General features: G+C 41.1%; 1 long non-coding RNA gene across 1 annotated transcript; it reads right to left on the bottom strand.

Moving 5' to 3' along the window:
• Positions 1–1,242: 1,242 nt before the first annotated feature.
• LOC127923738 (uncharacterized) lies at positions 1,243–6,246 on the bottom strand. Its single transcript, XR_008115191.1, has 3 exons — positions 6,098–6,246; positions 5,403–5,506; positions 1,243–1,823 (listed from the first exon to the last, which is right to left on the bottom strand). It is a non-coding gene; the product is annotated as an uncharacterized LOC127923738 (long non-coding RNA).
• Positions 6,247–11,533: the final 5,287 nt, after the last annotated feature.

Raw genomic sequence — 11,533 nt, forward strand, 5'->3', positions numbered from 1 at the left:
TCCTAATCTTAGGGAATGGGATGTAGTGAGACATGCATTCATGCACTCCTCTCCTTCTCCACCCACTCTCACCATCCCTCACTCCTCTCCTCCTCCACCCACTCTCACCGTCCCTCACTCCTCTCCTCCTCCACCCACTCTCACCGTCCCTCACTCCTCTCCTCCTCCACCCTCTCTCACCATCTCTCACTCCTCTCCTCCTCCACCCACTCTCACCATCCCTCACTCCTCTCCTCCTCCACCCACTCTCACCATCCCTCACTCCTCTCCTCCTCCACCCACTCTCACCATCCCTCACTCCTCTCCTCCTCCACCCACTCTCACCGTCCCTCACTCCTCTCCTCCTCCACCCACTCTCACCATCCCTCACTCCTCTCCTCCTCCACCCACTCTCACCGTCCCTCACTCCTCTCCTCCTCCACCCTCTCTCACCATCCCTCACTCCTCTCCTCTACCACCCTCTCTCACCATCTCGCACTCCTCTCCTCCTCCACCCTCTCTCACCATCCCTCACTCCTCTCCTCTACCACCCTCTCTCACCATCTCTCACTCCTCTCCTCCTCCACCCTCTCTCACCATCCCTCACTCCTCTCCTCTACCACCCACTCTCACCATTTCTCACTCCTCTCCTCCTCCAACCTCTCTCACCACCCCTCACTCCTCTCCTCCTCCACCCTCTCTCACCACCCCTCACTCCTCTCCTCCTCCACCCTCTCTCACCACCCCTCACTCCTCTCCTCCTCCACCCTCTTTCACCATCTCTCACTCCATCACCCTCTCTCACCATCCCCCTCTTTAATTCCAGCTTGGCTGCTGAGATCTCTTCCTCACAACCAGACACCCAGACGGCCCAATCCAAACACTATGTCCACAGGAAGTGAACACACACACACACACACACTGTACAGACCAGACCACTCAGGGTTCACTGACCCACCAGACAGGGACAACAAAGAAACTACTTTTAGAATCAGGAACAAGACAGGCTTCCCAAAAGGCACCTTATTCCCTATATAGTACACTACTTTAGACCAGAGCCCTATTCCCTATATAGTACACTACTTTAGACCAGAGCCCTATTCCCTATATAGTACACTACTATAGACCAGAGCCCTATTCCCTATATAGTACACTACTTTAGACCAGAGCCCTATTCCCTATATAGTACACTACTATAGACCAGAGCCCTATTCCCTATATAGTACACTACTATAGACCAGAGCCCTATTCCCTATATAGTACACTACTTTAGACCAGAGCCCTATTCCCTATATAGTACACTACTTTAGACCAGAGCCCTATTCCCTATATAGTACACTACTATAGACCAGAGCCCTATTCCCTATATAGTACACTACTATAGACCAGAGCCCTATTCCCTATATAGTACACTACTATAGACCAGAGCCCTATTCCCTATATAGTACACTACTATAGACCAGAGCCCTATTCCCTATATAGTACACTACTTTAGACCAGAGCCCTATTCCCTATATAGTACACTACTATAGACCAGAGCCCTATTCCCTATATAGTACACTACTTTAGACCAGAGCCCTATTCCCTATATAGTACACTACTATAGACCAGAGCCCTATTCCCTATATAGTACACTACTATAGACCAGAGCCCTATTCCCTATATAGTGCACTACTATAGACCAGAGCCCTATTCCCTATATAGTGCACTACTATAGACCAGAGCCCTATTCCCTATATAGTACACTACTATAGACCAGAGCCCTATTCCCTATATAGTACACTACTATAGACCAGAGCCCTATTCCCTATATAGTGCACTACTATAGACCAGAGCCCTATTCCCTATATAATACACTACTATAGACCAGAGCCCTATTCCCTATATAGTGCCCTACTATAGACCAGAGCCCTATTCCCTATATAGTACACTACTTTAGACCAGAGCCCTATTCCCTATATAATACACTACTATAGACCAGAGCCCTATTCCCTATATAATACACTACTATAGACCAGAGCCCTATTCCCTATATAGTGCCCTACTATAGACCAGAGCCCTATTCCCTATATAGTACACTACTATAGACCAGAGCCCTATTCCCTATATAATACACTACTATAGACCAGAGCCCTATTCCCTATATAGTACACTACTATAGACCAGAGCCCTATTCCCTATATAGTGCCCTACTATAGACCAGAGCCCTATTCCCTATATAGTACACTACTATAGACCAAAGCCATATTCCCTATATAGTGCCCTACTATAGACCAGAGCCCTATTCCCTATATAGTACACTACTATAGACCAGAGCCCTATTCCCTATATAGTGCCCTACTATAGACCAGAGCCCTATTCCCTATATAGTACACTACTATAGACCAGAGCCCTATTCCCTATATAGTGCCCTACTATAGACCAGAGCCCTATTCCCTATATAGTACACTACTATAGACCAGAGCCCTATTCCCTATATAGTGCCCTACTATAGACCAGAGCCCTATTCCCTATATAGTACACTACTATAGACCAAAGCCCTATTCCCTATATAGTGCCCTACTATAGACCAGAGCCCTATTCCCTATATAGTGCACTACTATAGACCAGAGCCCTATTCCCTATATAGTGCCCTACTATAGACCAGAGCCCTATTCCCTATATAATACACTACTATAGACCAGAGCCCTATTCCCTATATAGTGCCCTACTATAGACCAGAGCCCTATTCCCTATATAGTACACTACTATAGACCAGAGCCCTATTCCCTATATAGTGCCCTACTATAGACCAGAGCCCTATTCCCTATATAGTACACTACTATAGACCAAAGCCCTATTCCCTATATAGTGCCCTACTATAGACCAGAGCCCTATTCCCTATATAGTGCACTACTATAGACCAGAGCCCTATTCCCTATATAGTACACTACTATAGACCAGAGCCCTATTCCCTATATAGTGCCCTACTATAGACCAGAGCCCTATTCCCTATATAGTACACTACTATAGACCTGTATATATCATATGAGTGCACTACTATAGACCAGATTCCCTATTCCTACGCAGAGTACACATTCTATATACCAGAGCCCGTCATTGGACACTAGTGCTATCCTACTATAGACCAGAGCACTATTCCGTGGCCTCCATAGTGCTCTTAAACCTAAAACCAAATGCATGCTTTTCAACTGATCGCTGCCTGCACCCGCATGCCCGACTAGCAGAGCCCTATGGTTCCAACCTTGAATATGTGGACATCTATAGTACCAGAGCCTAGACTGCAAACTTCCTTCCAGACTACATCAAACATCTCCAATCAAAAATCAGACCAGAGTCCCTAGCAACAAAGCCTTCACCAAAGCCCTATTCCCTATAAAACTGACTATAGACCAGAGCCCTATTCGGCGATGTCATCTACAAAATGGCTTCCAACACTCTACTCAGCAAACTGGATGCAGTCTATCACAGTGCCATCCGTTTTGTCACTAAAGCACCTTATACCACCCACCACTATGTATGCTCTAGTCGGCTGGCCCTCACTACATATTCGTCGCCAGACCCACTGGCTCCAGGTCATCTACAAGTCCATGCTAGGTAAAGCCCGCCTATCTAGTTCACTGGTAGATAGACCAGAGCCCTATTCCGTAGCACGCGCTCCAGCAGGTGTATCTCACTGATCATACTATAGACCAACACCTATTCCCTATATCCAGTACTCTACTGCCTGTGACAGACCCTATTCCCTATATAGTCGCTGAAGTTGGAGACTTTTATCTCCCTCACCAACTTCAAACATCAGCTATCCGAGCAGCTAACCGATCGCTGCAGCTGTACATAGTCTATTGGTAAATAGCTCACCCTATTTTCACCTACCTCATTCCCATACTGTTTTTATACTGTTTTTATTTATTTACTTTTCTGCTCTTTTACACCAATATCTCTACCTGTACATGCCCATCTGATCATTTATCACTAGACCAGTGTTATTCCCTATTATAGCCTACCTCCTCATGCCTTTTGACATTGTATATAGACAGAGCCCATTTTTTTTTCTACTGTGTTATTGACTTGCTAATTGTTTACTCTATGTGTAACTCTGTGTTGTCTGTTCACACTGCTATGCTTTATCTTAGCCACCAGCAAATGAGAACTTGTTCAACTAGCCTACCTGGTTAAGTAAACTAAATGAAAAAAAAAAATTCCCTATATAGTACACTACTTTAGACCAGAGCCCTATTCCCTATATAGTGCCCTACTATAGACCAGAGCCCTATTCCCTATAGTGCACTACTATAGACCAGAGCCCTATTCCCTATATAGTGCCCTACTATAGACCAGAGCCCTATTCCCTATAGTGCACTACTATAGACCAGAGCCCTATTCCCTATATAGTGCCCTACTATAGACCAGAGCCCTATTCCCTATATAATACACTACTATAGACCAGAGCCCTATTCCCTATATAGTGCCCTACTATAGACCAGAGCCCTATTCCCTATATAGTACACTACTATAGACCAGAGGCCTATTCCCTATATAGTGCCCTACTATAGACCAGAGCCCTATTCCCTATATAGTACACTACTATAGACCAGAGCCCTATTCCCTATATAGTGCACTACTATAGACCAGAGCCCTATTCCCTATATAGTGCCCTACTATAGACCAGAGCCCTATTCCCTATATAGTACACTACTATAGACCAGAGCCCTATTCCCTATATAGTGCCCTACTATAGACCAGAGCCCTATTCCCTATATAGTACACTACTATAGACCAGAGCCCTATTCCCTATATAGTGCCCTACTATAGACCAGAGCCCTATTCCCTATATAGTGCACTACTATAGACCAGAGCCCTATTCCCTATATAGTACACTACTATAGACCAGAGCCCTATTCCCTATATAGTGCCCTACTATAGACCAGAGCCCTATTCCCTATATAGTGCACTACTATAGACCAGAGCCCTATTCCCTATATAGTACACTACTATAGACCAGAGCCCTATTCCCTATATAGTGCACTACTATAGACCAGAGCCCTATTCCCTATATAGTACACTACTATAGACCAGAGCCCTATTCCCTATATAGTACACTACTATAGACCAGAGCCCTATTCCCTATATAGTGCACTACTATAGACCAGAGCCCTATTCCCTATATAGTACACTACTATAGACCAGGTCCCTATTCCCTATATAGTACACTACTATAGACCAGAGCCCTATTCCCTATATAGTGCACTACTATAGACCAGAGCCCTATTCCCTATATAGTACACTACTATAGACCAGAGCCCTATTTCCTATATAGTACACTACTATAGACCAGAGCCCTATTCCCTATATAGTACACTACTATAGACCAGAGCCCTATTTCCTATATAGTACACTACTATAGACCAGAGCCCTATTACCTATATAGTGCACTACTATAGACCAGAGCCCTATTCCCTATATAGTACACTACTATAGACCAGAGCCCTATTCCCTATATAGTGCACTACTATAGACCAGAGCCCTATTTCCTATATAGTACACTACTATAGACCAGAGCCCTATTCCCTATATAGTACACTACTATAGACCAGAGCCCTATTCCCTATATAGTGCACTACTATAGACCAGAGCCCTATTCCTATATAGTACACTACTATAGACCAGAGCCCTATTCCCTATATAGTACACTACTATAGACCAGAGCCCTATTCCCTATATAGTACACTACTATAGACCAGAGCCCTATTCCCTATATAGTGCACTACTATAGACCAGAGCCCTATTCCCTATATAGTACACTACTATAGACCAGAGCCCTATTCCCTATATAGTACACTACTATAGACCAGAGCCCTATTCCCTATATAGTGCACTACTATAGACCAGAGCCCTATTCCCTATATAGTGCACTACTTTAGACCAGAGCCCTATTCCCTATATAGTGCACTACTATAGACCAGAGCCCTATTCCCTATATAGTGCACTACTATAGACCAGAGCCCTATTCCCTATATAGTGCACTACTATAGACCAGAGCCCTATTCCCTATATAGTGCACTACTATAGACCAGAGCCCTATTCCCTATATAGTGCACTACTATAGACCAGAGACCTATTCCCTATATAGTGCACTACTTTAGACCAGAGCCCTATTCCCTATATAGTGCACTACTATAGACCAGAGCCCTATTCCCTATATAGTGCACTACTATAGACCAGAGCCCTATTCCCTATATAGTGCACTACTTTAGACCAGAGCCCTATTCCCTATATAGTACACTACTTTAGACCAGAGCCCTATTCCCTATATAGTACACTACTTTAGACCAGAGACCTATTCCCTATATAGTACACTACTTTAGACCAGAGCCCTATTCCCTATATAGTGCACTACTATAGACCAGAGCCCTATTCCCTATATAGTGCACTACTTTAGACCAGAGCCCTATTCCCTATATAGTGCACTACTTTAGACCAGAGCCCTATTCCCTATATAGTGCACTACTTGAGACCAGGTCCCTATTCCCTATATAGTGCACTACTTTAGACCAGAGCCCTATTCCCTATATAGTGCACTACTTTAGACCAGAGCCCTATTCCCTATATAGTGCACTACTTTAGACCAGAGCCCTATTCCCTATATAGTGCACTACTTTAGACCAGAGACCTATTCCCTATATAGTGCACTACTTTAGACCAGAGACCTATTCCCTATATAGTGCACTACTTGAGACCAGGTCCCTATTCCCTATATAGTGCACTACTTTAGACCAGAGCCCTATTCCCTATATAGTGCACTACTTTAGACCAGAACCCTATTCCCTATATAGTACACTACTATAGACCAGAGCCCTATTCCCTATATAGTACACTACTATAGACCAGAGCCCTATTCCCTATATAGTGCACTACTATAGACCAGAGCCCTATTCCCTATATAGTGCACTACTATAGACCAGAGCCCTATTCCCTATATAGTGCACTACTTCAGACCAGGTCCCTATTCCCTATGTAGTACACTACTATAGACCAGAACCCTATTCCCTATATAGTGCACTACTTTAGACCAGGTCCCTATTCCCTATATAGTGCACTACTATAGACCAGAGCCCTATTCCCTATATAGTACACTACTTCAGACCAGGTCCCTATTCCCTAAATAGTGCACTACTTTAGACCAGGTCCCTATTCCCTATATAGTACACTACTTTAGACCAGGTCCCTATTCCCTATATAGTACACTACTTTAGACCAGAGCCCTATTCCCTAAATAGTGCACTACTTTAGACCAGAGCCCTATTCCCTATATAGTACACTACTTCAGACCAGGTCCCTATTCCCTATATAGTACACTACTTTAGACCAGAGCCCTATTCCCTAAATAGTGCACTACTTTAGACCAGAGCCCTATTCCCTATATGGTGCACTACTTCAGACCAGAGCCCTATTCCCTATATAGTGCACTACTTTAGACCAGAGCCCTATTCCCTATATAGTGCACTACTATAGACCAGAGCCCTATTCCCTATATAGTACACTACTATAGACCAGAGCCCTATTCCCTATATAGTACACTACTATAGACCAGAGCCCTATTCCCTATATAGTACACTACTATAGACCAGAGCCCTATTCCCTATATAGTACACTACTATAGACCAGAGCCCTATTCCCTATATAGTGCACTACTTTAGACCAGGGCCCATAGGGTTAGTGCACTACTTTAGACCAGGGCCCATAGGGGGAGTGCACTACTTTAGACCAGGTCCCTATTCCCTATATAGTACACTACTTTAGACCAGGTCCCTATTCCCTATATAGTGCACTACTTTAGACCAGAGCCCTATTCCCTATATAGTGCACTACTATAGACCAGAGCCCTATTCCCTATATAGTACACTACTTTAGACCAGAGCCCTATTCCCTATATAGTACACTACTTTAGACCAGGTCCCTATTCCCTATGTAGTACACTACTATAGACCAGAGCCCTATTCCCTATATAGTACACTACTTTAGACCAGGTCCCTATTCCCTATGTAGTACACTACTATAGACCAGAGCCCTATTCCCTATATAGTACACTACTTTAGACCAGAGCCCTATTCCCTATATATTCCCTATATATCTAGTCTCTCCTACAGCTCTAATCTGATAGTGGGGTGGTAGATGTCTAGTCTCTCCTACAGCTCTAATCTATATAGTACACTACTTTAGACCGGGTCCCTATTCCCTATATAGTACACTACTTTAGACCAGAGCCCTATTCCCTATATAGTACACTACTTTAGACCGGGTCCCTATTCCCTATATAGTACACTACTTTAGACCAGAGCCCTATTCCCTATATAGTACACTACTTTAGACCAGAGCCCTATTCCCTATATAGTACACTACTTTAGACCGGGTCCCTATTCCCTATATAGTACACTACTTTAGACCAGGTCCCTATTCCCTATATAGTACACTACTTTAGACCAGGTCCCTATTCCCTATATAGTACACTACTTTAGACCAGAGCCCTATTCCCTATATATATACTACTTTAGACCGGGTCCCTATTCCCTATATAGTACACTATTTAGACCAGGTCCCTATTCAGATATATAGTACACTACTTTTGACCAGGTCCCTATGCGAAATGCAGTTGAACACATCTCAAGAGGCTTCCTCTCAGTCATCCTGCCGGTCCCAGCTAGTTACCAGATAAGGGGTCAATGTATTTCCTCATCTTAGGGAATGGGATGTAGTGAGACATGCATTCATTAAATATACACTTATATACAGGCCCTATACTGACAGACAAACATTCATTACATATACACTTATATACAGGCCCTATATGACCAGATATATATATACAGACCCCATATTACCAGATATATATATACAGACCCCATATTACCAGATATATATATACAGACCCCATATTACCAGATATATATATATATATACAGACCCCATATTACCAGATATATATATACAGACCCCATATTACCAGATATATATATATACAGACCCCATATTACCAGATATATATATATACAGACCCCATATTACCAGATATATATATATACAGACCCCATATTACCAGATATATATATACAGACCCCATATTACCAGATATATATATATATATATACAGACCCCATATTACCAGATATATATATACAGACCCCATATTACCAGATATATATATATACAGACCCCATATTACCATATATATATATACAGACCCCATATTACCATATATATATATATATACAGACCCCATATTACCACATATATATATATATACAGACCCCATATTACCAGATATATATATATACAGACCCCATATTACCAGATATATATATACAGACCTCATATTACCAGATATATATATATATACAGACCCCATATTACCAGATATATATATACAGACCCCATATTACCAGATATATATATATATATACAGACCCCATATTACCAGATATATATATATACAGACCCCATATTACCATATATATATATATACAGACCCCATATTACCATATATATATATATACAGACCCCATATTACCATATATATATATACAGACCCCATATTACCATATATATATATATACAGACCCCATATTACCAGATATATATATATACAGACCCCATATTACCAGATATATATATATACAGACCCCATATTACCAGATATATATATATACAGACCCCATATTACCAGATATATATATATATACAGACCCCATATTACCAGATATATATATATACAGACCCCATATTACCAGATATATATATATATACAGACCCCATATTACCAGATATATATATACAGACCCCATATTACCAGATATATATATATACAGACCCCATATTACCAGATATATATATATACAGACCCCATATTACCATATATATATATACAGACCCCATATTACCAGATATATATATATACAGACCCCATATTACCAGATATATATATACAGACCCCATATTACCAGATATATATATATACAGACCCCATATTACCAGATATATATATATACAGACCCCATATTACCAGATATATATATATACAGACCCCATATTACCAGATATATATATATACAGACCCCATATTACCAGATATATATATATATATATATACAGACCCCATATTACCAGATATATATATATATATATATATATATATATACAGACCCCATATTACCAGATATATATATAGACAGACCCCATATTACCAGATATATATATATACAGACCCCATATTACCATATATATATATACAGACCCCATATTACCAGATATATATATACAGACCCCATATTACCAGATATATATATACAGACCCCATATTACCAGATATATATATATACAGACCCCATATTACCATATATATATATATATATATATATATATATATAGACCCCATATTACCAGATATATATATATACAGACCCCATATTACCATATATATATATATACAGACCCCATATTACCAGATATATATATATACAGACCCCATATTACCAGATATATATATATACAGACCCCATATTACCAGATATATATATATACAGACCCCATATTACCAGATATATATATATATACAGACCCCATATTACCAGATATATATATACAGACCCCATATTACCAGATATATATATACAGACCCCATATTACCAGATATATATATACAGACCCCATATTACCAGATATATATATACAGTGGGGCAAAAAAAGTATTTAATCAGCCACCAATTGTGCAAGTTCTCCAAATTAAAAAGATGAGAGAGGCCTGTAATTTTCATCATGGGTAACCTTCAACTATGACAGACAAAATGAGAAGAAAAATCCAGAAAATCACATTGTAGGATTTTTTATTAATGTATTTGCAAATTATGGTGGAAAATAAGTATTTGGTCAATAACAAAAGTTTATCTCAATACTTTGTGAAGTACACTTTGTTGGCAATGACAGAGGTCAAATGTTTTCTGTAAGTCTTCACAAGGTTTTCACACAGTGTTGCTGGTATTTTGGCCCATTCCTCCATGCACATCTCCTCTAGAGCAGTGATGTTTTGGGGCTGTTGCTGGGCAACACGGACTTTCAAGTCCCTCCAAATATTTTTTATGGGGTTGAGATCTGGAGACTGGCTTGGCCACTCCAGGACCTTGAAATGCTTCTTACGAAGCCACTCCTTCGTTGCCCGGGCAGTGTGTTTGGGATCATTGTCATGCTGAAAGACCGAGCCACGTTTCATCTTCAATGCCCTTGCTGATGGAAGAAGGTTTTCACTCAAAATCTCATGACACAGGGCCCCATTCATTCTTTCTTTTACACGGATCAGTCGTCCTGGTCCCTTTGCAGAAAAACAGCCCCAAAGCATGATGTTTCCACCCCCATGCTTCACAGTAGGTATGGTGTTCTTTGGATGCAACTCAGCATTCTTTGTCCTCCAAACAGGACGAGTTGAGTTTTTACCAAAAAGTTATATTTTGGTTTCATCTGACCATATGACATTCTCCCAATCTTCTTCTGGATAATCCAAATG

This window comes from Oncorhynchus keta, unplaced genomic scaffold (assembly GCF_023373465.1).
Source record: "Oncorhynchus keta strain PuntledgeMale-10-30-2019 unplaced genomic scaffold, Oket_V2 Un_contig_3166_pilon_pilon, whole genome shotgun sequence".
NCBI lineage: Eukaryota > Metazoa > Chordata > Actinopteri > Salmoniformes > Salmonidae > Oncorhynchus > Oncorhynchus keta.